The sequence below is a fragment of the Mus musculus genome, chromosome 4 (genome assembly GCF_000001635.26).
Source record: "Mus musculus strain C57BL/6J chromosome 4, GRCm38.p6 C57BL/6J".
NCBI classification, from domain to species: domain Eukaryota; kingdom Metazoa; phylum Chordata; class Mammalia; order Rodentia; family Muridae; genus Mus; species Mus musculus.
Window position 1 is genome coordinate 44,097,928 of NC_000070.6, and position 26,279 is coordinate 44,124,206.

Consider the following 26,279-nt stretch of genomic DNA (forward strand, 5'->3'; position numbering starts at 1 on the left):
GATCTTGCACTAGCTCTTGTGGTTTAGAAAGAAGACATCTGAGGGCACAGATCTCTTGTTTCAAAGGGGGGCTCTTTGCTTCAGTTGGCTTTGGCCCTGGAGCTGCATTCTGACCTCAGAGCACACTGCTGCTGGTCTTGAGGAGGAGAGGCGCTGCTGACGTGGACTCTAAGCTTGCTCTTTTGGTTAGGAAAGGGGGTGGACAGCGGTGTGTGTGGTGGGGGGAAGCTCTCTACTAGGAACGGAGGGCTCTGGAAACAGGATCTCTAAAGAAAGCAATCAAGAGCACCGCCCAGACTTCAGCTCTGGTTTTTCTTGTTTATGATGTTAATCAGCTGACTGTCCCTTCACTCACATCTCGTTTATACTCTGTCTCCAGGACTCTCTTAAACCGCTGTCGAGCACTCGAGGTTTCCACTCACAAGATGATCCGTGCCTCCCTATCCATTAGTAAGATTAGGGCAGTATCTGATTCAAGCTTTTTCCTGAGAAACTAAGCATGGTAGGTGTCTGCTGTCTGTGTCCCAGCCTGGGGAAGCTGGGATGGTAGGAATCACTGAAGCAAGAGCTTCAGGCCAGCCAGGGATACTAAAACCCTTAAAAAATGACTGGGAGATTATTTATGGGTTAAAAACACTTGCAGTACAAATGGGAGGTGTATTCGGATCTGCATAACTGACATAAACGCCAGACGCAGTAGTGTGGGCACCTGTAATCCCACCTCTCCTATCCGGAGGTGGAAGGTGTGGACAGGAAAATCCCCCAAACCTCTCAGACCAGCAAGCCTGGAACATGCAGCAGAAGACCAGCTAAGAGACTCTGACTCAGACAAGGTGAAAGGTTATCTTCTCACCTCCACAGGAATGTGTCTGAATCCACACACATGGATGTGCACACTCCTTCATACTTACACACACACGCACATACAGGGTGTCACTGTGTAGTGCTGGCAAGCCTGGAATTTACTATGTAAACCAACCTGGCCTTGAACTCATAGAGATCCTCCTGCCTCTACCTCCCAAGTATTGGGATTAAACATGTGTACCAGCACACCACATCCTATCTATTTTTAATTATGTGTATGTGTGTCTCCATGTGGGTATGTGCACAGGAGTATAGATGCCTACAGAGGCCAGAGAGTAGGCCAGATCCCCTGGAGCTGGAGTTATAGGTGATTGTCAGTTACCCAGTGTGGGCACTAGGAACTAGCAATAAGAACTCTTAACCACTGAACCATCCTCCCAGTCTCACAATAGAAGATTAACAACAGTAATTCATAGTTATAGCAGGATTTTATAATAAGTTATTTTGGCTCATACCTGTAATCTTAGCATTTGGGGAGGCTGAGACAAGAAAATAGTGAATTTGAGACCAAACATGACCTGCACAGATCCTTTCCTCAAACCAAGCCAGAACAAATAATTATTTTAAAACTTACACCCAAAAGCATTGAGCCTAGACAAAGACAAACTCTACAAGGAATCCCTTGGGTGCAAAGCCAAACATTTAATATAAGTAAGGAAAAGTGGGACATATTTTGAAATTAGTGGAGACTGAACACCACTGGACAGATTGGATCTGCTGATGGAGAGGTTGGGTCTGCTGATGGAGAGGATGGATCTGCTGATGGTGGAGATCCCGAGTCTGCTGCTGCTGTTCCTTCCACATTTCTAAGTTGACCAACTTGATTAAGAAGGATGCCTTTTGTCTTAGTTAGGATTGTATTGCTGTGAGCAGACACCATGGCCACAGCAACTCTTACAATGAAAAACATTTGATTGGGGCTGGCTTACAGTTTCAGTGGTTTAGTCTATTAGCATCATGGCAGGAAACACAGTGCATAAGAAAGAGCTGAGAGTTCTACATCTTGATCCACAGGCAGTAGAAGGAGACCATCCCACTGAGTGTAGCTTGAGTCTAGGAGACCTCAAAGCCTGCCTCCACAGTGACACACTTTCGCCAACAGGGCCACAGGAGTCTATGGAGGCCATACCTGCTCAAACCACTACACCTTTCGAAGCAAGACTTCAGTTAGTTCTAATGGTGCATAGCTTGCACGTTAAACTTGGTCATAGGTGTGTGGAGTGAATACATTGAATTCACTACTATCTGTGGTTTCTGGCCGCCACCAGGAGTCTTAGACTGTGTTTCCTATGGATACTGGGAACTCTTATCACCTCTTCTGCCCATTTCCATGTTTTGGACAATTTCTCCTGATAGTGAAGTACTGCTTGTGGACCATAAAGCTAGTCTGGTGGCTACCTGGATCCAGACAGCCTGGCTTCGGTCCTGGTTTCTTTATTACTGACACTCACTGATTATAGGGGTCCTTCCCTCATTGGCACATTGTGGGGATTAAAGAAAGTACTTAGGTAGCCATCTGGGCATTAGCTGTTTCATTCTTGTATTGAGGCAGCCCAGGGGCGAGCTGTCCATGATTTAAAGCCTTCCACCAGAAATTGCCACAACTGGCTATGCTGACATCTGTCTCCCTTGCAAACTCTTAACCTTTCACCCTTGCCAGCCCTCAGCAGGAACCAGAAAAAGAAAGTCATAGTAACCTTCAATTTGCAAACCACTGGGGTTATTGTAATAATGCCCTGCCTCAGGCTGTCTCTTGTATCATAGCTTTCAGCTCATCTGAAACAGTTACAATGTTTCCTCATGCCTTATGCCTTTGATTAAGATGGACTTCTTTGGTAGCAGGAACCGTTTCCCTCTTCCAACAACTGACATGGCTGGTAAAAGACATTTAATAAAAGCAGGCTTGATGACAGAAATCTGTGATCCCAGCGCTTGTGAAGCAGAGCAGGAGGATCAGAAATTCACGGAGAGATAGCTTGGTCGTTAAGAGCGGAAGACCTGAGTTCGGTTCCCAACATCCACATCAGGCAGCTTAGAACTCTGCTTAGAACTCCAGCTCTAGGGGGATCCAGTGCCTCTGTCTGGACTCTGCGGAGGCTTTCATTCACATACACAAACCTACCCAGAGACACACAATTTTAAAAATGAAAGAAATCCAAGGTGATCCTTGGCTCTGTACCGAGTTTGAAGGCTGCTCAGGATGACGTAGACTCTGTGGGGTGGGGGACGTAAGAGCCCATTGGGCATGCAGCTTGGCTGGTAGAGTGCCTGCCTCATATGCATGAAACCCTGGGTTTAATCCTCAGCACCTTTAAAGTGGGTATGGTGTCATAGGCCTGCAGTCCCACCCAGCACTTAGAAAGTGGGGGACAAGAGAATGGTGATTTCAAGGCCAACCTGGGCTACATGAGATAGAGTCTCAAAGAAAAAAAAAAAAAAGCTGATTACCTAGAGGGTGTTGGGATAGAGTACTTTCTTTCTGCCTGCCTTTAGAGGAATATAATTTACCAGTGAGAGCTCAGGTTCCCCTTGCTGTCCTCTACCTTCTACCAGACCCAATACAGACGTGCAGAACGATATCGATATCCACTCTTCTAACCAGCACTGGCCGTTTGCTTCACCTGCTCTAGTGCTGTTTCTTTTTCTTTTTCTTTTTTTTTTTCTTGGTTTTTCGTTCTCTGTATAGCCCTGGCTGTCCTGGAACTCACTCTGTAGACCAGGCTGGCCTCGAACTCAGAAATCCACCTGCCTCTGCCTCCTGAGTGCTGGGATTAAAGGCGTGCGCCACCATGCCCGGCTCTTTTTTTTTTAAAGATTTATTTATTTATTATATGTAAGTACACTGTAGCTGTCTTCAGGCACCCCAGAAGAGGGCATCAGGTCTCATTGCAGATGGTTGTGAGCCATCATGTGGTTGCTGGGATTTGAACTCACGACCTTCAGAAGAGCAGTCAGTGCTCTTAACTGCTGAGCCATTTCTCCATGCCAACCGTTTGTTCTGTTCACACATATGAGGCAGGTTCTCTACCAGCTAAGCTACAAGGAAGGTTAAAGTCTTTAAGAACCATCATTAAAAATAAAGTTTGAAAAAAATTAAAGTTACAGGCTGCTGAACTTAATGACCTAAGTTCAATTCCCAGGTCCCACATGGAGGAAGGAGAAAAGAGACTCCTATCTAGCTGCAGGAGCTCCATAGCATAGACACAGACACGGAGACAGACAGACAAACATGTATGCACACACGTGCACATGCGCGTACACACACACACAAATGTCCTAAGATACTACCACAGGATTGGCCATTTGGACAGTTCCAGTGAGCTGTTACTGATGTGTGCTTCTTGAATTCACGTACTTATTCTGTGATCTTCAGCAAGTCACTTTTGAAGATCAGAATATGTCACCCCAAATCTGCCTGTTTGGCACAAGGACTACTTTGAGATGCTTGTTTGTTTGTTTGTTTGTTTGTTTTCACTTTTTTATTAGATATGTTCTTCATTTACATTTCAAATGCTATCCCAAAAGTCCCCTATACCCTCCCCTCCCCCTGCCCTGCTCCCCAACCCACCCACTCCTGCTTCCTGGCCCTGGCATTCCCCTGTACTGGGGCATATAATCTTCGAAAGACCAAGGACCTCTCTTCCCAATGATGGCCGACTAGGCCATCTTCTGCTACATATGCAGCTAGAGACACGAGCTCTGGGGGTACTGGTTAGTTCATATTGTTGTTCCTCCTATAGGGTTGCAGTCCCCTTCAGCTCCTTGGGTACTTTCTCTAGCTCCTCCATTGAGGCCCTGGGTTCCATCCAATAGATGACTGTGAGCATCCACTTCTGTGTTTGCCAGGCACTGGCATAGCCTCACAAGAGATAACTATATCAGGGTCCTGTCAGCAAAATCTTGCTGGCATATGCAATAGTGTCTGAGTTTGGTGGTTGTTTATGGGATGGATCCCTGGGTGGTCCTGGATGGTCCTTCCTTCTAGATGATTGTTTTTTAAAAACACTCAGGAGAGAGGCTCTGCAGAGGAGGTAAAAGGGAAGTTTAATCTGCAGAAGAGATCTACATTTGTAAGGCATTTTCCTGTCTGTGCAGTGAAGAGAAAGAGAACTCCCATCTATAAAGTGGCAGTCGCAGGTCGACACCACAGACCTCACTGTGCACTCCCAGTCACCTCCCTCTTACCAGCCTGTTCCACCTTCCTTCTCCGTGTATTCAAAGATGGTACTTAAATCTAACTCCAAGGCCACCTTTAAGATTTACCCACATCTGGGTATCGTCCACTTGTACATGAGCCGTTTGTGTTATTAATCACGGTTCTTTTTCTCTGGTTGACTGACTGTCTTTTGTCATTGGAGATCCCTTGTGGCCAAGAACAAAGCAAGGCAGAGAGAAAATTCTTTCTATTGCTCTGTGCTGCTAAATCATCCGTGCCTGATTTTCTAATATCAAATGGGGGTGGGTATTATTCACACCATAAAGTGTTTACAAGGATTAAAAAGCTGATACATACACAGCCTGAGAAGAGTGTTCAATACAGTCAACAAAACTGTGTACATTTTGTTGACATTTTATATTCTGAGATATAGATACAGATGTAGATATAGATATAGATGACATAACCAGACATGGTGCCTCATGTCTGTAATCCCGGCACTTAGCAGACTGAAGCGGGAAGGTTCTGCGAATTGGAGGCCAGCTGAGGCTACAGAATGAGACACTGTCTCAAAAAACCCAGCGTCAGGCATTTTGCTCATGGTATACGGAATCTTTAAAAACCACCAACTCTCTGACTCTTGCACTCCCAGGTGTCTGCTTGGTCTGAAGAGTGATATTTGGCACCAATCCTGTGCTCCAGGATCTTTACCTCATACATCATCTTGGGTGTGTTTGTGTACTGGGTGGAAGTCAAATAAATAACCCGTGAGCCGGTTTGCGCAAGCTCCTAGAATTCACAAAGATGGTTCTGTGTGCCTGGCAGTCATCACCTGCAGACTGTGTGACCTTAAACAAGGCGGGCCCACAGCTGTGAGCTGTTCCACTGTGAGCTGGATTGGCTGCTTGGCTTCTCAGTGCCATTCTGGGTCCTTTGGTGTGGCAAAAGCTGTCTGGGGCTCCAGGTTAGATCTTGCCTATAGACAGTGTAGTGAAGCTTGATGGGAAGAACGAGTGGATGCGGTTGATGCGCCAGTGTGGACTTCAATGTGGTGAGCCGGTGTGGACTTCAACTGCAGAAGCGAATTTATTACCTGCCCCCTGGGGGTCCTGATGAAGATCTGCCTCCTGAGTCCTACAGGCAGCTGAGGACATCCCAAGTGCCTGCACATCTCGTGCTCCTGAACACTAGCCCCAGTTTTGTCTCCTTCCAATTGATTCTAAGAAAGCAGAGCCTTGGAATACAAGACAGGACAGTTTTGTTTAGAAAGAAACCTATCCAGTGCCCTCATTCCTTCTTCCCCCAACGCTGACTGCCCTCCCTGCTCCCTTCTGCCTAGAACCACCAGGCACTTTCTATCTGCGTGGATCTGTCTTTCCTGCACATTGCCCACCCACTGCATAGAGCTGTGGTTCACTGACCTGTAGTGCATTCTGCACATCAAAGGTTTGTGGCAATCCTGCTTTGATCGGTGCTATTTGCCAACTTTATGTCCCTGTGTCACCTTCTGGGAACCTGCATAGTATTTCAAACTTTGTCATCAGGTAGGCTGTGGTGGATTAATTAGTGTTGCTACCATAACCGCCCTGGGGGTTGTCTATTCTGATTGTCCCACATCCAGCTCGGCTACCCTCTCCCCAGGGTCCCTATTCCCTAGGATGTGTAAAGAGTTAAATCTCCCCCAGAGGCTCGTGTGTTTGAACATTTGGTCCCCAGCCAGCAGGAAGTAGTGGAAACTTTGGGAAGCAGCACTCCTGTGCTGGGGAGAGGGAGGAAAGCCTTTAGGCTTTTAGCTCAGTCTCATTTCCTGTCTATTCTCTGCTTCCTGTTCCAGCTAGGTGTCAAATAGCCTCCTGTCCCTGCTGTCACAACCAGGAGAGCCCCACCCCCACCCCCAGGCTCCATGCCTCCCTCCCATGTGATCCGTAGCATGAGCCGGACTCAGTCTCCCTCCTCAGAGTGGTACTTGCCAGGTATCTGGTCACAGTGACAAGAAAATTAAAATACCCATAGAATATTGAAAGTAGCTGGATAACAGCCCAACAACAACCTCTGAGTACTTAGGTGAGTAGTTGTGTTTCCTACATTTTCAAAATCCAGACTTGATTAATCTCAGTGAGGAAGGCGGGCCAAAGGCTGAGATGTGGCAGAAGCTTGCCCTCTTCGTCTGAACAGCCACGTTGTGAATGCACAGGGAAGCTCTCGAAGGAGATTAAGTACCCAGAGAGACATTTTCATAGTTGAGGAGATTCTCTTCTGAGCCCCAACAGCAGCATTAAATCATCGCCAAATGCCTCTGTGAAATCCCTCTGTCACGGCGCACACACAAGGTGACAGACAGCTTTTTCCTTCCGTTGAGAATGTGGGCATCTGGGGCTGGGGAGAAGACTTAGTTGGTAAAGTGTTTGTCACCTCTCTTAGGCCTGTAGTCCCTCCCCCAGCCCAGTGTTATCCACCCAGGGCTCACAGCTTACAAACTGAGGCCTTATGGAGTCCCTGAGTCCATGTAAACTCTGGCTGGGATTGATAGCTCACCTTTAATTCCATTCCATAGGTAAAGATAGGATTCTCAAAGCAAACTGGCTGGCTTTATTGAGCCCTGGGTTCACCCTGACTCAATGAATAAGGTAAGGAGTATTCAAGGAAGACTCTTTATATCTGCCCCAGGCCTATACAACACACATGCACACATATGTACTTACACACACACACACACACACACACACACACACACATACATGTGTTAAAGGAAAAAGCTGTGGGCAGCTGGTGCAGCATTCTATGGAAACCAGAAGAGCAAGATCAAGGTCATCCTAACCTACACAGAAAGGCTAGCCTATGTCAAGTGAGACTGGTGTCTCAAAAACAAACCAAAAAAACCAAAAAACCAAAAAACAGAAAACAGGCTGGGCATGGGAGTCTCCTTAATCCCAGCACTCAGGAGGCAAAGGCAGGTGGATCTCTGTGAGTTGAAGGTTAACATGGTCAGGCCAGTGGGAGCCACATAGTGAGAGCTTGTCTCAAAAAAATCAACCAACTGCTGAGCATAGGGACCCATGCCTTAATCCCAGCGCTTAGGAAGCAGAGACAGGCATATCTCTGCCTCTATGAGTTGGAGGCCAGCCTGGAATACATAATGAATTCCAGCACAGCCAGGACCCAAACAAAGACAAAAAAGCCAAAGGAACAAAAGCAGGTATAGGCAAGTGCCTGTTAGAGGCACCTGCAACTTTGCCACAGCTCAGTCTTTCGCATCCTCTCTGTGTGTTCCATAACCTCAAAATATCTCCGACACTCATTTCTTTAGAACCTGCTGTTAGACCTATTGCTAGCTCTTGCCTTTGAATGCACTAGTGAATCGCTATTTCTTCTCCACACCACAGATATTTATATTTGGATAACAGTGTTTCAACATCGTTGGCCTTCTCCCTCCTGCTTACTCGATGCCTCAAAAGCCCGTGGAAGGACGGAGTTCGCGGCAGGCGGAGGGTTAAGAGCCGAGCCAGCAGCTGCTTAAGGGGAGGGTCTGAAAACAGGAGATCTGAAGTTCCGGTTCCACATCCTTCTTAGAGGACACAAAGCCTTTTGTTTCTCATCTCTATTGCCCTCAAGATTTGATCAAGAGCCAACAGAGAGTAGGCTGAAGCTGAGGAGAGAGGAATGCCTAAGAGCGGTGCTGTTGCTGCCCCAGCCCCCAACATACAACGCATGTGCGCCATCCTCTGCCGCCTGGACCCGCGAGGGTAAGGGAGCGCTGGTCCCTGTGGTATTTTCCAACCTCAGACCCTTCCATCTCCTGCAGAGAGCTACCCTTCAAATGGTAAAGATGAGTTTTGCCAGTCTTCATCTGATGATATGACCGCACCAGGATTTCATCTCTGTGTAAGCCAAGTTTTAGCATCCCACGCCCACTTGAACATCACAGTTTCCCTGCTTCGTTAAGAAGGATCTTGTGGTGAGCGACAAGATGCCTGTGTGGGTAAGAGTGCTTGCTGCACCGGGATTAGGTCCTGAGTTCAAATCCCCAGCACCTATGTAAAAAAGCTAAGTGTTCCTGCATCCTGTTGGCTAGTACTGGGATGAGTGAAGCCTGGAGTGTTGTTGGGACTTGCTGGCCTCTGACCTAGCTCCAGAGTCAGGGAGAAACCCTCCCTCAAGGAAATAAAGCCAAGAGTGTCAGAAGAGAACACTCCTATCCTCCTCTAGCTTCAAAGGACAAAAGCAACCCCATAGACACATGTGCATCCACCATACACATGCCACAAACACACACAGCAGAAAAGAAGGCTTTTATGAACTTGGTATGGTGACCCTTGCATATAATACCAGGATTTCGAGAGGCAGAGGAAGAGCAGTGGTTCTGGGTCATCCTCAGCTGCATAGCAAGCTCGAGGCTAGCCTGGTCGGTTGTCCATGGGATTCTGTACTCAATAACAAAAGGGCTATTGTGGAGTCTTGCCACGTTGACTCTTAGGACAACCCCAAATTTTCCAGTGGGTCCTGAGTGAGCCAACAGGAAGGGGTGTGGCTGGGGCAGAGCAGAGGCTTCGAGCTGGCTTGCTTGGCTTAGCCCTGAGTATTTAGAATGTAAGACTTAAGCTCAAGGGCTCTGTTGCCAGATTTCCTGCACCGGGTACTTTTGCCAAGTAACCCCAAGATGACCTGAAGGAGGAGCTGTAGGGAGATAGCTGCAGTGTGAAGGGGCCTCAAGCTGACGTTTACACAGGGGCATGGTGGGGAGGACGTATGGGCTTCATGTTTCCCTAGATCTAGTGTTGTAAAAGAACAAAAAAAGCCATTTACTTGCTGAAGAGCAAGCATGTTGCCGATGGAGGAGTTCAAAATGTTACACCCGCTCTCTACATTACCCCATTACCCAGTGGCATTTCAAAGCGGCCACCATAGCAGAATAGTCACGTGATGATGACAGGTGAACAGGCATTCATCCCGTTAAACCACACACACACACACACACACACACACACATGCACGCACGCGCGCACTCGCACACACAATCACACACACACACCCGTGGGCAGGACTCCTAAACTCACTTTCCACCAGAGGTAAGACAAGCTCACTCAGGTTAAGGAATAGATTTCTTCACATTCCCTGCCTTCTCACTAGATTTTGTGAGTTTAAATTCCTTTGTTTTTTCACTTGAGTGTGTCACACATTTGGCAGGTGGGTGGGGGGAGCCAAGGGTAACAAGACTTTCTCCTGTATAGAGAAGTGTCCATAGCAGGGGAGAGGACTTGGAGGCTGTGGGCCTAGTCAGAGGTCTATGTGGGGATGAAGTCTTAGGAAGAGGGGAGTGGGAAGCTGGTTCTATGATAGTGTTAGCCCATTACTAAAGTGCTGTCGCATCGACTTCTCTGCTTCTGAAAGTAAAATGGAAAATGTAAGAGATCTGAAAGCTGAAAGGGGTGGCATGTGCTTACATCCAACTTCCCAGCACTTGGGAGGCAGAGACAAGTGGATTGCCAAGTTGGAGGCTAGCCTGGTCTATAGTCTCCTCCCTGCAGGGTTTAGAGGCAGTCCCCACTGCCCTGCTGCTCTCCTTGGGAGAGGCCCTGAGGATCTTGCAGCATTTGAAATCTCTTGAACTTAGTAAGCTCCTACAGCATCCAAGTCCTGGAGATTTCTGTAGCTGCCTGCCTTATGAGTTTATCCAAGGATACAATGTTTCCACGCCCCAGGTAACAGCTTCAGAGCACTGGGTCAGCGGCGGCGGCACTTCCAGCCAGTCAGCCTCCGCTCTCTATCAGCCTGCTGTTTCATAGGGGGCGGGGATGAACATTAATGACAGCAGGTCTGACTTCATACACCTTAGCATATCCTGCAAATGTAGCCCAGCCCCTTCTTTGGGAGCTTAGTATCATCTCACACCTGAGGTCTCGGCTAAAATGGACTCCTACAAGAAAGTCCAGCCGCATACAAACAAGCCATTCCTTGTCTTGGAAAGTCACTACTTCAGCTGCTGACTCTTCAAAACAGCCATCACTTTGACCTCCCAGGATCATCTGACTTATCCCTGAACTGAGTCCCTAGCCCCATTTATCAAACTGGGAGAAGCTTGCCCCTGGACAGCTCAATGTATGTATGACAGTCACGCTATGAGAGTGTCACATTTGCTTTATGGTTTTGGAGAAAGGGATAATGTAGCTATTGTTAATCACTGAGTTCAAGAGGATAGACCAGGAGCCAACAAACTCAGGATCTTTGATGCCAGACCCCCAGGCTATAGGCTCTTGAATATCATGTTTCTGGTTGGGTTCTTGTCTTGCCCTCGATGGGTTACTAGGCCAAGGCTTCAAACATTTACTGGAAACGTCTTCAAATGCAATTAAAAAAAAAGTTTTACAGACTTGATTTCCTGAATAAATGATATAAAATAAAAAGAATAAAGCAGGTTTGGGGCTGGAGAGATGGCTCAGTGATTAAGAGCCCTGACTGCTCTTCTGAAGGTCCTGAGTTCAAATCCCAGCAACCACATGGTGGCTCACAACCATCCATAATGAGATCTGATGCCCTCTTTTTTTTTTTTTTTTTTTTTAAAGATTTATTTATTTATTATATGTAAGTACACTGTAGCTGTCTTCAGACACTCCAGAAGAGGGAGTCAGATCTTGTTACGGATGGTTGTGAGCCACCATGTGGTTGCTGGGATTTGAACTCTGGACCATCGGAAGAGCAGTCGGGTGCTCTAACCCACTGAGCCATCTCACCAGCCCCTGATGCCCTCTTCTGGTGTGTCTGAAGACAGCTACAGTGTACTTACATATAATAAATAAATCTTTGGACTGGTGCAAGTGGGGCCAACTTGCACACAACCATCAATACAGCTACAGTGTACACATAAACATAAAATAAATTTAAAAAATTTTTAAAGAATTAAAGTAGGTTAAGAGTAAAGGGTGAGAAAACGTGGAGGGCTTCATTCACAGGAGGAGAGAACAATTCAAATGGGAAAGCAGGTCACCATGTGGGACGAACAAGTCGAGTGGAAGAGAAGAAGGTTCAAGCTCTCGGAAGCCTTGGGATGCTGAGGATGGGGCAGTGCAATGGTTCTGAGCTCTCTGTTGTGTTGACCTGGGCGTGCTACTGGGAACACCTTGAAGAGCAAGTCTGTGGGGAGCAGGCTGTCAGTGAGGCTCAGAATCAGAGGGAAGGCAGGAGCTGAAGGGGCCATTCCCAAAGCAGGAGGGAGTCCCCTATCTGCAGCAGGAGTGCCAGGTCTCAGAAAGATCTGTTTCCAGACAGTCTCAAAAGCAGCCATCTTTCCCCTCTTCCCCATCCACTGAGAAGGCCAACAGAGTCTGACTCTGAAAAGCAAGAGACACTGTCTCCTCTCAGGCTGAAGCCTGAGCCTGGCCAAGAGTCAGAATAACAACGTACTTGCTCTGCCTACAGGTTTATATAAGTTCTGGGGGCTCTGGATGGTTAGGTGTGCGTTTGCAAGTGAGGTGAAGAATAAGGACCACTCAGGAGAGAGCCTATTGGCCCCAGAAGGGAGAGTGAAAGCCCTTCATAACTGGGGTGGGCCCTCAGACACATCAATGGTTTTGTGGATGTGGGCACTTGGCTGTTAGAAGCACGGGAGAAAACAGTGTACCTACGGGGTTCTTGCACCTGTTCCTAACCAGCCACAGGTTTTCTTGCTTTCTTCTGGGGCTGTTGTTAGGGGCCCCTCCTACACCATCTTAACTGCCACGTTGAGACAGCTGGTTCTCCAGTCAGGTTCTTGTCCTGGCCTTCACTCCAATAAAGGGAGTGGGCTGGCAGTAAAGAGAAGACAAACAAAAGAACCTTTAAATTGTTGCCACACGGGAGCAATTTAAACAGGAAAGTAGGTGTCAACCAATCAAGAGAGGTTGGTAGTGACCTCAGCAGGCTTCAAGATGCCCAGCCAAGAGGCGACAAAGGTTATGGCTCCCACTGAGGACAGCCCCCAGGAGCAGGTGTACAGATCTGCAGACGGCAGGCAGGGTTGTAAGTCTCCCAATCGCTGACAGGTCTCAAAGGCTGGGGCAATCCTTCCATCTTGCCGTGGAAGCTGCACATCTTCACGTCTCCATGAGACCCTTCTCTGGAGAGTCTCCAGCACATCGTTCATTTACTTGTTTTATGTGACTGCATGTATGTCTGTGCACCAAATGCATGCCTGGTGCCCTCAGATGCCAGAGCCTCTAGGACTAGAATTACAAATGGTTGTGAGCTGACACAGGTGCGCTGGAAACTGAGCCCAGGTCCGCTGGAAAGCAGCCTTAACTCAGCAGTCTTAACTGCTAAGCCCCTCTAACAAATCTCCTGCGTTCTTCCTTCCAGAGAGTACCTTTAGCAACCTTGCCCCAACCCTTAGCCACCTGAAGGGTAAAAGCCCTCGGGCAACCTGTTATATATATATAGAGGCAGGCCCTGATTGGCTGTGTGTACATACAGTCGAGGTGTAGATGGAACCAATCAGGAAGCAGCTTTCAAACCTGGAAGGGAAGGGTCTCATTCGTTCAGGTCAAATACTCTGTTACCTTTTTTGCCTCTGTGGATGGAAGAGAAGCCAGTGCTGAGCCATTGAAGGGTACCACAGTCTGCCCTTTCCGGCTGCTGCAGCAACAATGTTCTGATCGTCTCACCACACTAGGCTGGAGCTAGCCTCCTGCTTGTCACTGCCTGTTCAAATAGGATCTTCACTGAGCCTCCGATCTCTTACAGTGGTTGGAAGCTGTCGAAAAGTCTGTTCCTGGATGCACTCGCCCTTGGGTTTGTCTGCTTTTTCTTCATTTCTGGCTGCCACGCTGGTCACACATGTCCCTCTTTGGTCCCTATTGATGTCATGCCATTCTCCAGTGCTCTCAGGGATGCTTTGATAGGCCATCTTAAGATGTGGCAGCCAGCCTCCAAGATGGCCCCGTGGTCCTGGTCCTCTGGTGTCCATACCCTGGCTTGTTCCAGGGATAGTCTGTGTGACCAACAAAATTTGCCAAAAAGATGTATTTCTGCTGTTCCACTGCTGCTTCGGCAAATAGCAGAAAGAGGGTGCTTGGTAAATGGGGGAGGGGGTGGGAGGGGGGGAGGGGGAGGGGGGATACTTAGTGCAGGGTTCTGAAGGCATGGCATGGCCTTGCCAGGCTCTGGGGAGAGTTTTTCACTACATCATAACATGGCAGAGGGCAAGCACATCAAGTGTGCCATCTTGGGCCTTTCTTCCTCTTTCATAAAGCTACTAATACCTTTGTGGGGTCCCACTCCCATGACGTTTTCTGAACCCCATTTTCTCCCTGGACCCTGCCCCCATCTGCAAATGCCATTAACATATGACTTTGGAGACTAAAATTTCAGCACATAAACCAGGAGAGACAAGTATTCAAACAATAGTTTTGAACTGCAGCACACCATTTCCCAGATTAGGTCAAGAGTTAGTAGATAAAAGATTTGAGCCTGGCCAAACCTGGGGTGTGTGTGTGTGTGTGTGTGTGTGTGTGTGTGTGTTATGTGTTGTATGTGTGTGTTTCTTTCGTTTTTGATAACTTGCTTTAGGGGAATGAATGGACAGGCGAGGCAGGAAACCCTACAAGAGGAACCGATCTTGGAAACACGAAGCCCAGCTGATGATGGCCTGAGCAGATGCTCCCGAGAGACCCTGTACAGAACGACCCACTCCAGCCACCCCCAGAGCTCTGACCCTCAGACACTGTGTGATGGGCTGTTGATTGTAAGTTTGTGGTAATTTGTTCTGCACCAAGATCATGAATCTCTGTCTTATCACAGGGCTCTTGCTTAGGACGTGTAACCAGGACACTCGTAGCCTTTCTCTTGGACTCCCTCCCTGGTTGTCTTCTCTTAAAAAAACATTATCTTGGAGCAAATCCAGGAGCCACAGCCTCCATGACATCCAACTATTTTTAAAAAAGAACAACAGTTGCCAACAGGATTTCATTCTGGGGAGGTTTAACACAAGGCCAACGGAAGAAAAGAAGTGTCAGGAGACTTGAGCGGTTCAGCAAGGGCTGTGGGTGGGGATTGAGCACTGAGCTACTGAGAGCAGGAAGACAAGTGAGAGTGCAGGTCCCAGCATGCCCAGCCAGGAGGCACTCACCTCTGCCCAGAGGCTCAGACACAGGGAGACTCCGTATTGTTGACCTATCAGCAAGAGCTAAAGTCAAATGTTTAGGGGAGTCACCTTGCAGAGAGGACTCTGGCTGAGAAACCCCTGCTTAGGAAAGGACTTGATTCTATTTATTTGTTTGTTTGCTTGCTTGCTTGCTTGTTAGTTAATCCAGTGTGTATCTGTGTGTGCTGCAGGGTGCAGTAGAGGGGGGGGGGGATGGGACGGGGGGGGGGGGGAACAGCATGAAGAAGTTGGTTCTCTTCATTCACTGTGTGGATCCAGGGGATCAGACCTGGATTGTAAGCTGTCTGTCTGTCTGCCTGTGCTTTCTAAAAGAACAACAGCTGCCCTGTTACTGCATGTCCCATGCCTTAGCTACTCACTAAGCCGTCTTACCCACCCCTTTTCATTCCTTCTTTCCTTCCTCCCTCTCACCCTCCTGAGGCAGTGTCTCATGTAGCTCTCAGACAGACCACAAACTCACTATTAGCCAAGGATGCCCTGCTGAACTGAGGTTCCTCCTGCCTTTACCTCCCAGGCTCTAGAATTAGGCACGCACTACCACCCTTGGTTTAAGCTGTGCTGGGACTTAACCCAGGTCACCAGTATGCCAGGCAAGCACTCTGCAACAGGGTTTCATTCCAGCCCTGAGCCAGTGTTCCTTCCTACCAGAGCAGCTGCTCTGTTCAACACACGCTTCTGTCGCTTCTGTCGTTGTTTTAAGACAGGATCTTACTGTGCAGCCTAGGCTGGTCTAAATGCATAATAGGATAGGCTTTTTTTTTGCCGTCCTACTGGGCAGTATTTAACCAAATAGCTTCTGCTTTTGAAAGCACCGCCCTCCAGAGACGTTTATATGATTACATGATGTTTCGTTCTGCTTGTTAAAGCAAACCAGGCGGGACAGGAAGAGCGGTGCAGGTGCTCTGCTGCCTCCCACCACGGGGTCAGATGGCGCACAGGTGTGTCAACATTCTAAGTGAATCTCAAAAGATTCATTTGCCCTGCGTAGGGCTGCCTCCAAGTCCTGGCTGTGCCCGAGGCAATGGATGTTCCTCCTTGTCTTAGGTTAACACGCCTGACTGTGCCAGGCTTTGGGTGCGTTCCTGTCATTTGGTACGCGGGCGAAGTGCCCGAGGACTCTTAGGAAGAGGGGAGCAGGGAGTGGATACCTGATAGGCAATGAAGAGTTCACCAGGTAAACTCTAGAGCCACAAGCCTAAGAAAATGTTGCTTCTTTATTAATTATCTTAGAGACAGGGTCTCATGTAACCAAGGTTGACCTCAAATTCCTTGTACTGTTGAAGCTGCCCTGGCCCTCCTGCCGCCACCTTTTGAGTTCTAGATTTACAGGTGTGCTCCACCACACCTGGTGTCAGGAGGCGCTAGGGATCAAACCCAGGGCTTCGCACATCTAGGCAAACATATTACCAACCGAGCTATGTCTTCAGACCCATGTCATCTTAGCTTCAGAAGAAGCCAAATGCTCTAGTCATATGTAGGGACAGGGAAAGTGATTTTTTTCATTCACTTCAACCGTCGATCTGTGATTCCAGCATCTTCTCCCCAGACCTCCAGGGATTACCTCTGTCCTCTTAGGGACTATCTAATGGCAGATGTGTGTCAGCACTTGCTATAGGGGTGCTGTCATTTGCACCAGACAATTTAATTTGGGTCCTACCATGCTGTACAGAACCTTGAGGACATCCCACCTAGAGAAGTTCAGTGAATTCATACAGGCAATTGCTAAGCAACAGGATTAATTAGGATCCTTGAGCTGTAGCTAAATGTGCTGGGAATCCAGGAAGCTCCAGGATAGAGATGCGGATTGGACAGGAACTGGGCTGAGGCCAAGCCTTTACCTCCTCTTGCTCCCCATCCCCACTTTGCCTGTCCCAGAGGCTTCCATGCAGCCCCACCTGGCCTTGACCTCTCTCTGTACTGAAGTGAGCCTTGAACTCCCGATCCTCCTAGATTTACCTCCCCAGTCCTAGGATGACACTCCGAGCCACCAAGCACCACTAAACAGCCAGAAAAGGCCTTTCCAAATGGTTTTTGACGCTGGGGTTGAAACCAGACATTCCTGCAAGGCAGGCGAGTCTACCTACTTACTCTTCTTGTTTCTGCCTCTTTCTCTCACAGGCAGGCTTTTCTGCGTTGTGTAAGAAAACAGTCACGGAAGCCATGGTCGTCTCCTTCCTGACTTCCACATTCTGTAGAAGACACCTGTTAGCCACGAGTGCCTGAGTGTGTGGATGCTGCCCTGGCCCCATTCTCAACGGGTATCATGGATTGAGTGGTCACTCTTGAGAGCACTGGCTCCCACGGCCGGCTGCAGGGAACAACGCTGCGTGAGCTCGTTTGCCTACTTCCAGCAATTTGGCTCCCAGGAAGGAGATGAAGTAGCTATTTGAGGCCCGCGCTTCCCCTCCATCTTCGTAAGACAATTTTGGGTGTTTTCTCCGGCGTGGCTATGGGATCTGATTCTGGCTGCGACCTGGGTGACATATTCCTAGGAAGAGCCACAAGAAGCCAGTGATGGTGTTGGGGGTGGGGTGGGACAGACAAGGCCTCTGGGGGTAATGGCCTCTGTTAGAGCCCAGGCTGTGGGCCAGCTTAGATGGCATTGCTGCTCTGTGCATAGGCGACACTGGCCCCTGCCTTAGTTTAGTGCCTCTGTGATTGGTCTGAGCGTATGGGTGTGGCCCTCACACTGCCCTACCTGGATGAACACTAACCCAGACCTAACTGCTGGCCCCACAGATCCTGGAGCACTGTTGTAGCCGCATCCTCTCTCCCATGGACCTGAGCCGTGTTTGCTGACTTTCTCTCAGGCACAGGCCCATCCAGAGCCAGGAAGTCTCATTAAGAACAGCGCACTCCAGTTCCTACAGAAAGCATGGCCGCCCCAGGCCTTAAGCCAGCCATCTTTCTCCCAGGAACGCATCTGCAGCCCCGAGGGCCTCTCTGAAGAACCCTTGACCTGGGCTCCAACTTGCAGAAGGAATTTCTTTCTGCAGGAAAGGAGTAGGGGAGCTGGGATATAAAGGAGACCCTCTGTGTCGGCCTGGCTGCCACAGTGAGGCTGTTCCCGGTGCGCAGTGCCCATTCCTCTCTCAAGCTTCACCAGTCATTCAAACTGTCTGCAGAAGATGAGCGTGGCAGTGTCTATCATCCCAGCACTTGGAAGACTGAGGCAGGAGGATCACAATTGTAGGCCAAGCCAAGGATGGGCTGTACAATAGGTGGAGCAGCCCCACACATACCGGAGTGCAGGCCAGAATTCATTCTTAGCCCCCTTCCCTTTCCTTGTGAGTCAAAGCCCGCTCCACCTCTCATGTGCACTCCTCAGGTGCTGCAAGCTTAGCCGCTCCAACCTAGGGGTTACTCCTCACCTCTTCATCCAAGAATCATCTACTCAAGTCGCACCTTGTTGGGCCCTACTGCCAAGCCCTAAAGGTAGAGGTGTGAGCAGGCTCAAGGGGACTCCCAGAGAGAAGCCGAGATCAGGAAGGGCTTTTCAGTCAGAAGGGCTGGCGTGGCTGGCGTGGCTGACTGGCAGAGGTCAGGAAAGGCTTTTGGGAAGAGGTGACCAGAGAGGTTGGGTTCTGAGAAGAAATCGATAAAGTGCCCCCAGCAGGCCAAGGCTGCTGAGTCACATCCAGGCCACAGGTGCTGTGAGGCTCAGCAGAACTGAAGCTGCGGCAGTGATAGAGGTTAGACACTTGGACAGGGAGAGGTCATCTGAGGTGATGGGACTTTGTCCTGTAGGAGGTAGGGAGACGGTAAGGACTTGTGTTTGGGTTGAAGGCAACCCTAGTCAGAACGGCTTCTCTTGGAGGCTGTGAAGGGCTTGGCTGTGAGAGTACAGAGACACTCAGGTATGGTGGCACACATTTTTAATCCAAGCACTTGGGAGGCAGCAGGAGTTATCTTTATTTTAGGTCAGCCTGCTCTACTTGAAGTTTTCTAGGCTAGCCCAGGCTACACAGTGAACCCTGTCTCAAGAGAAAAGTAGGGAAGTGGAATCTTGACAGCCTAGAAGTCAGTGGAAGTCTGTGGAAGAAGGGTACTCAAAGGCCCATCACCCGGGGTGATGACACATGCCTGCAACCCCAGCACTTTGCCGGATCATTGAGGCCAACCTGGGCTACATAGTAAGTTCCAGGCTAGCCTGGGCTAGGTAAGACCCTGTCTCAAAAACAAACAAACAAACAAACAAACAAACACACAAACAAACAAGGTGGAAGGCTAGTGAGATGGCTCAGCAGACAGATGGCCTGAGTTTGCTCCTTAGGGCCCAGCTCCTGTCAGTGCCCTCTTTTACCTACCTCAAGTGCGCGCGCGCGTGCGCGAGTACACACACACACACACGCGCACACATACATATGCAGAGTAAACAAAGGTTTAAAAAAAAAAATGAGCAGGCCTAGGAAGATGTTCATCTGCCTGGGGAGTGGAGTGTGAGGTAGGCTGGCAATGGAAGCATTCATATTCACACAGAGTGAGTTTCTACTTCAATCCTTTTCCTACCCTTTCAACCTCGTAGCGTGAGACAGGAGATAAAAAGAAGAGAGGGGAAAGGAAAGAGATTCCTGAATAAAGTCGGGTCAGAAAGAGGGTGACATTATCCTTAGACTACTTTCTGCTGATTAGGGGAATCAAGTTCCACAGGACGAGTTTGATTTTCACTGTCAGGATATCTAATTTCTTCGTGTTGTCTCTTCTTTACGCATGACTCCTTAACAAACCGCAACCAAGAGCAACCAACCAACAATCAACAACTTTAACATAGGTGTGGCTTTTTTTCTGGGAACATCAGGTCACACCATGTAACCCAAGCCGGCTTCAAACCTGTGATCTTCCTGCCTCTGCCTCCCAAATGTCAGTATTACAGGTGTACCCCACAACGTACCATTCCACTTAGACTTTTTTTTAAAATCCATTTCTACTTTTAATTAATATTTTCACTTTTACATTTTCTTTTTTTTCAAGTTCAAACTATTTCTTTTTAAAATATTTTTATTAGGTATTTTCCTCATTTACATTTCCAATGCTATCCCAAAAGTCCCCCATACCCTCCCCCCGACTCCCCTACCTACCCACTCCCACTTTTTGGCCCTGGCATTCCCCTGTACTGGGGCATATAAAGTTTGCAAGTCCAATGGGCCTTTCTTTCCAGTGATGGCCGACTAGGCCATCTTTTGATACATATGCAGCTAGAGTCAAGAGCTCCGGGGTCTCCTTGTACTAAGGTCAAATCTAAGTGGATTAAGGAACTCCACATAAAATCAGAGACACTGAAACTTATAGAGGAGAAAGTGGGGAAAAGCCTTGAAGATATGGGTACAGAGGAAATGTTCCTGAATAGAACAGCAATGGCTTGTGCTGTAAGATCGAGAATCGATAAATGGGACCTCATAAAGTTGCAAAGCTTCTGCAAGGCAAAAGACACCGTCAATAAGACAAAAAGACCACCAACAGATTGGGAAAGGATCTTTACCTATCCTAAATCAGATAGGGGACTAATATCCAATATATATAAAGAACTCAAGAAGGTGGACTCCAGAAAATCAAATAACCCCATTAAAAAATGGGGCTCAGGGCTGGTGAGATGGCTCAGTGGGTAAGAGCACCCGACTGCTCTTCCGAAGGTCCGAAGTTCAAATCCCAGCAACCACATGGTGGCTCACAACCACCCGTAATGAGATCTGATGCCCTCTGAAGACAGCTACAGTGTACTTACATATAATAAATAAATAAATAAATAAATCTTTAAAAAAAAATGGGGCTCAGAGCTGAACAAAGAATTCTCACCTGAGGAATACCGAATGGCAGAGAAGCACCTGAAAAAATGTTCAACATCCTTAATCATCAGGGAAATGCAAATCAAAACAACCCTGAGATTCCACCTCACACCAGTCAGAATGGCTAAGATCAAAAATTCAGGTGACAGCAGATGTTGGCGAGGATGTGGAGAAAGAGGAACACTCCTCCATTGTTGGTGGGATTGCAAGCTTGTACAACCACTCTGGAAATCAGTCTGGCGGTTCCTCAGAAAATTGGATATAGTACTACTGGAGGATCCGGAAATACCTCTCCTGGGCATATATCCAGAAGATGTTCCAACCGGTAAGAAGGACACATGCTCCACTATGTTCATAGCAGCTTTATTTATAATAGCCAGAAGCTGGAAAGAACCCAGATGCCCCTCAACAGAGGAATGGATACAGAAAATGTGGTACATTTACACAATGAAGTACTACTTAGCTATTAAAAATAATGAATTTATGAAATTCCTAGGCAAATGGATGGACCTGGAGGGCATCATCCTGAGTGAGGTAACCCAATCACAAAGGAACTCACACAATATGTACTCACTGATAAGTGGATATTAGCCCAGAAACTTAGGATACCCAAGATATAAGATACAATTTGCTAAACGCATGAAACTCAAGAACAAAGACTAACGTGTGGACACTTAGACTTTTAAAATCACACCAATCTGACCTGTGAACAGCTTATTCTCAGTACTTGGAAGTGTGTGATAGCGCCCCCTGGTGGAAAATTTATGAATTAGTATTTTTTCATTAGCCTGGTCATCTGTTCTCTTTTTTTCTTTTCTTTTCCTTCTCCATTTTCACATTAGTTTATTCAGATCTTTGTTGTTATTTATAGAATTTAAAAGAAACCCTTTAAAATAAAATATAGATATTTTAAATTGGTGAACATTAAAGGACATCAGGTGTATCACACCAATCCATTGTGACAATAGGTGACCGCTAGTGCTCAACTTCAGATGGGTTGTCCCTGAGCTCTCCCATAGGCTGGGGATGAGAGCTGTCAAGTCCTGTCTTCCAACCACGATGATGTAGCAGATGCTTACGAGCCTTGGCTTCTGCAGCAGGGCTGCATGGCATGGAGCTAGCCAGTCAGAATTTAACATGGGTTGAGAAACACTCATCCAAGGCCCGGCCTCTGACTGAGGAGGTCCTGACAGCTAACTGATGGCTGCTGAGGGAGGGAGGGTCACTATGCCCTGTGGATGTGGCCACAGGTAAGCTGTTCATGCCCGGGGATGGCCCCCATCCGTTCACACACAGTCAGCACTAACTGGACTAGGGTGAGGGGCTAATAGTAATATTTTTCTCCTATTGAAAATAGATTTTTTTCTCACATAACATATCCCGATCACTATTACAGCTCCCTCTACTCCTCCCAGTTTCCCCCCTGCCCCTCTCCCATCCAGATAAACCCCCCTCTTCTGCCTCTCATTAGAAAACAGGCATGCAAGAGTTAATAAAACAAAATGTAATGAGATAAAACAAAATCGAACACAACGGAAGTTGGCAAAACAAACAAACAAACGAGAATAAGGAAAAGAGCCCAAGGGAAGGCACAAGAAGCAGAGACGCTCGCCCCCCATTCAGGAATCCCATAAAACACTCACCTGGATTCCAGCCCTGTTTAGACTTTTGTTTGCCATCTACTCCTTTGGCTGTGATTTCTTCTTTTTGTTCTAGAGCTTTCTGTGCTGCTAATTTACTAGAACAAGATCTCCAGGGTTTGTTGTTCTGTGTAGACATTAGTTGCCTCTTAGAATCACCTTCATTGAGTCCCATGAGTTTGGTTTTTTTATTTTATTATAATTTAATTCTAGAACGTCCTTGATTTCTTTCTTTTGACCCGTCTTTCCACCGAACAGTGAGCTGCTCCATTTCTGTGGGTTTGCAAGCTTCCTGTTGTTGGTGAGATCCAGCTTTAGTGTGTGGTGGTCAGATAGGATGGAGGGTGGTATTTCAATTATCTTGTGTCTGTTGAAACTTGCTTTGTGTCCAAATATGTGGTCAATTTTAAAGGTTGTTCTATGATCTGCCGAGAAGGAGGTGCGTTCTTCTGTGTCTGGGTGGACTGTTCTCTAGAAGCCTGGTAGGTCCATTCGGTTTATAATGTCTGTCAGCTCCAGCATTTCTCTGTTCAGTTTTTGTCTGGATGACCTGTCTATTGGTGAGAGTGGGGCGCTGAAGTCTCCCACTATCAGTGTGTGAGGGTCAAGGTGTGATTTAAGCTGTACTAATGTTTCTTTAACGAACTTGGATGACCTTGTATTCGGTGCATAGAGATTAAGAACTGAAATGTCCTTGGTAAGTCTTTGCTTTGATAAGTTCTTCCCGATATCTTCTGATTAGCTTTGGCTTAAAGTCGATTTTGTCAGATATTAAAATGTCTGGGATAACTCTTCTATCCTTTTATTTTGAGGTGCTGTCTGCCTTTGATGTGAAGGTGTGTGTCCTGGATGCAGAAGGACGGACCGTCTTTCTGTGCCCATTCTCTTAGTCTGTGTCTTGTTATTGGGGTGTCGAGGCCATTGATGCTGAGAACCATCAGAGAGCAGTATTTGTTGATTCCCATTATTTTGTTGTGGTGATGTCCCCCACCCCTGATTTGGTGGTCTCTGATAATTCCTTGTGTTTCCTTGGGTGTGGTTACCCTCTTTAGGTTGGAGTTTTCCTTCCAGCACCTTCTGTGAGGCTGGATTTGTAGATGGACACTGCTGAAATTTGGTTTTTATCATGGAATGTCTCTTTTTTCCCCCCTCCATCTATTGTGATTCTAAGTTTTGTTGGGTGTAGCAGTCTGGGCTGGCATCTGTGGTCTCATAGTCTGTAGAGCATCTATTCAGACTCTTCTGGCTTTTAGTCTCTCCTGGGAAGTCAGGTGTTAATATGATAAACCTGACTTTTCCCCTTGCAGCCTTGAACATTCCCTTTCTTTTCTGTATATGCAGTGTTTTGATTATTATGTGCCAAGGGGATTTTCTTTTCTGGTCTAATCTAGTTGGTGTTCTGTATGCTTCCTGTTCCTCGACAGGCATCCCTATTCTAGTCCCTAAATTTCTCACTTGCAGATTTCCCTCCATTTGGGTTTTCTTTATTCTTTTTCTACTTTCAGGTCTGAAACTGTTTTAGTCACTTCCACGGTTTGTGTTGTCACAGATTCTTCAAGGGATTTCTCTGTTTCCTCATTAAGGAAGACCTCCATCATTTTCATAAAGGCTACTTCAAGGTTTTGTCCTGTGTTTTAGCTATGTTTTCCTTGGAGCCTACTATAGCAGGGATGCTGGGCTCTAGTGTAAACATATCATTGTATTTTTACACTGACATCTAGGCATCTGGGATTGGGAAAGTTGTAATTTTAGGTGCTGGTATCTGGTCGGGTCTTTGTTGGGTCCATGTGTTGTTCCTTGGTTTCTGTCATCCCCTTGGCTCTCAGGAGAGTGCAGTTGCTGTGTGTTGCCTGATAGAAAATTCTTCTGGGGTCCCAATGGGTGTGGGCACTGGGGGCTCCGGGTAAAATGTGTTTCTGGGTATCAGGAGCTGACACTTGGGAGTGGGGATGGGCTGGGGCAGGGTGAGGAGTCCACAGGTGGGAGGGAAGCAGGGTGTTCACCGGGGTCTGCTTAGTGCCCTGGGAATGGAGGCAGAGCACGAGGAGAGGATGCAATAGGTAGCCTATTACAGAATCGGGGATGAGACCAGGGAGTCAATTTGTAGAAGAGGAGCAAGTGTGATGATCTAAAGCTTGCCTACCCACTTCACTGACCTACTTCACTGGCAGGCTTGGCTTGAGGGTTCCAGAGAAAGCTTGCAATGGGATAAAGCAATAAATGGGGGAGAAGAAAGGCTGAAAGAGAAGATCTATGTGATCGGGTGGGGGGGGGGCAGGAGAGGAGGCATGGCTGCAGTAGGTGGTTTGTGTTGTGGGGTATCAACCAGAGAAAACTGCTCAGACATGGATTTAAGCAATAGACAGTCTTGATCAGTGGCCTGGTTACTACACTGGGTGGTCAGGATCCCAGTGTACCCCGAGCCTTTCTCAGGGTGAGTTTCTAAGCATAAACAACATGTTCTGGGTTGACATACTTCATTTAACAAGAACAGTTAGCCAGAGGCAAAACTACAGAAACCAAAAAGCATGGTGGATACATTTGGAGACATCCCCAGAAGTCTGGACTTTTAATGAATTATTTTTGTTTTCATTTTATCATGTGGTGCTATGTGCTGAGTTTTATGGCCCGAATAGTAGTTCCATCATGGAGTCGGTTGTGCTAGGCCAGAGTCCTCGAACTCGACTTTAATTCCCTCACTCGCGGCATCGGACCACCGTCGTGCCCCACCCACCATGTCAGACGAGGCAGTGGACACCAGCTCTGAGATCACCACCAAGGACTTGAACGAGAAGGAGGAAGTTGTGGAGGAGGCAGAGAGTGGAAGAGATGCACCTGCCAATGGGAACGCTCAAAATGAGGAAAATGGGGAGCAGGAGGCTGGCAATGAGGTAGATGAAGAAGAGGAAGAAGGTGATGGTGAGGAAGAGGATGGAGATGAAGATGAGGAAGCTGAGGCTCCTACGGGCAAGCGGGTAGCTGAGGATGATGAGGATGACGACGTCGACACCAAGAAGCAGAAGACCGAGGAGGACGACTAGACAGCAAAAGGAAAAGTACCCTTAAGCACCGTGACCTATTCACCCTCCACTTCCCGTCTCAGAATTTAAACGTGGTCACCTTAGAGTAGAGAAGCAGACCCCGCCCACCCACAGCGGGCAATGCCACCCACAGATATGACATGTGCTCTCCACCACCCCACCAAAACTACAACATGAATTGGCAACATGGGAGGAAAAAAGAACCAGAACTTCCCAGGCCCTGCTTTTTTTCTTAAAAATACTTTAAAAGGAAAATTTGTTTGTATTTTTTACATTTTATATTTTTGTACATATTGTTAGGGGTCAGCCATTTTTAATAATAACGGGTGACCAAACCAGCCTTCAGAGCGTTTTCTGTCCTACTTCAGACTTTACTTGTGGTGTGATCATGTTCATTATAATCTCAAAGGAGAAAAAAAAAAACCTTGTAAAAAAAGCAAAAACAACAACAACAAAACAATCTTATTCCGAGCACTCCAGTAACTTTTGTATATGTACCTAGCTGTACTATAAGTAGTTGGTTTGTATGAGATGATTAAAAAGGCCAAAGATAAAAAGATTTTTTTTTCTTTTTCTTTCTATGAAGTTGTTTATTTATTTTTTTGGCCTGTTTGATGTGTGAAACAAATGTCCAACAATAAACCGGAATTTTATTTTGCTGAG

At 47.4% G+C, this 26,279-nt stretch overlaps 2 pseudogenes across 4 annotated transcripts; one reads left to right on the plus strand and one right to left on the minus strand.

Moving 5' to 3' along the window:
- Positions 1-8,408: 8,408 nt before the first annotated feature.
- Positions 8,409-26,068, plus strand: LOC115489981 (annotated as a pseudogene). 3 transcript variants are annotated; one of them, XR_003955384.1, is made up of 2 exons: positions 8,409-8,999; positions 17,271-26,068. The product of XR_003955384.1 is annotated as a prothymosin alpha pseudogene, transcript variant X1 (transcript). The 3 variants fall into 3 exon arrangements; XR_003955385.1 differs by having other exon boundaries at positions 8,530-8,763; XR_003955386.1 differs by lacking the exon at positions 8,409-8,999 and adding an exon at positions 14,100-14,732 and having other exon boundaries at positions 17,271-24,771.
- Positions 23,966-26,196, minus strand: Ptma-ps2 (prothymosin alpha, pseudogene 2; annotated as a pseudogene). Its single transcript, NR_040414.2, has one exon. The product of NR_040414.2 is annotated as a prothymosin alpha, pseudogene 2 (transcript).
- Between the last annotated feature and the right edge of the window lie 83 nt (positions 26,197-26,279).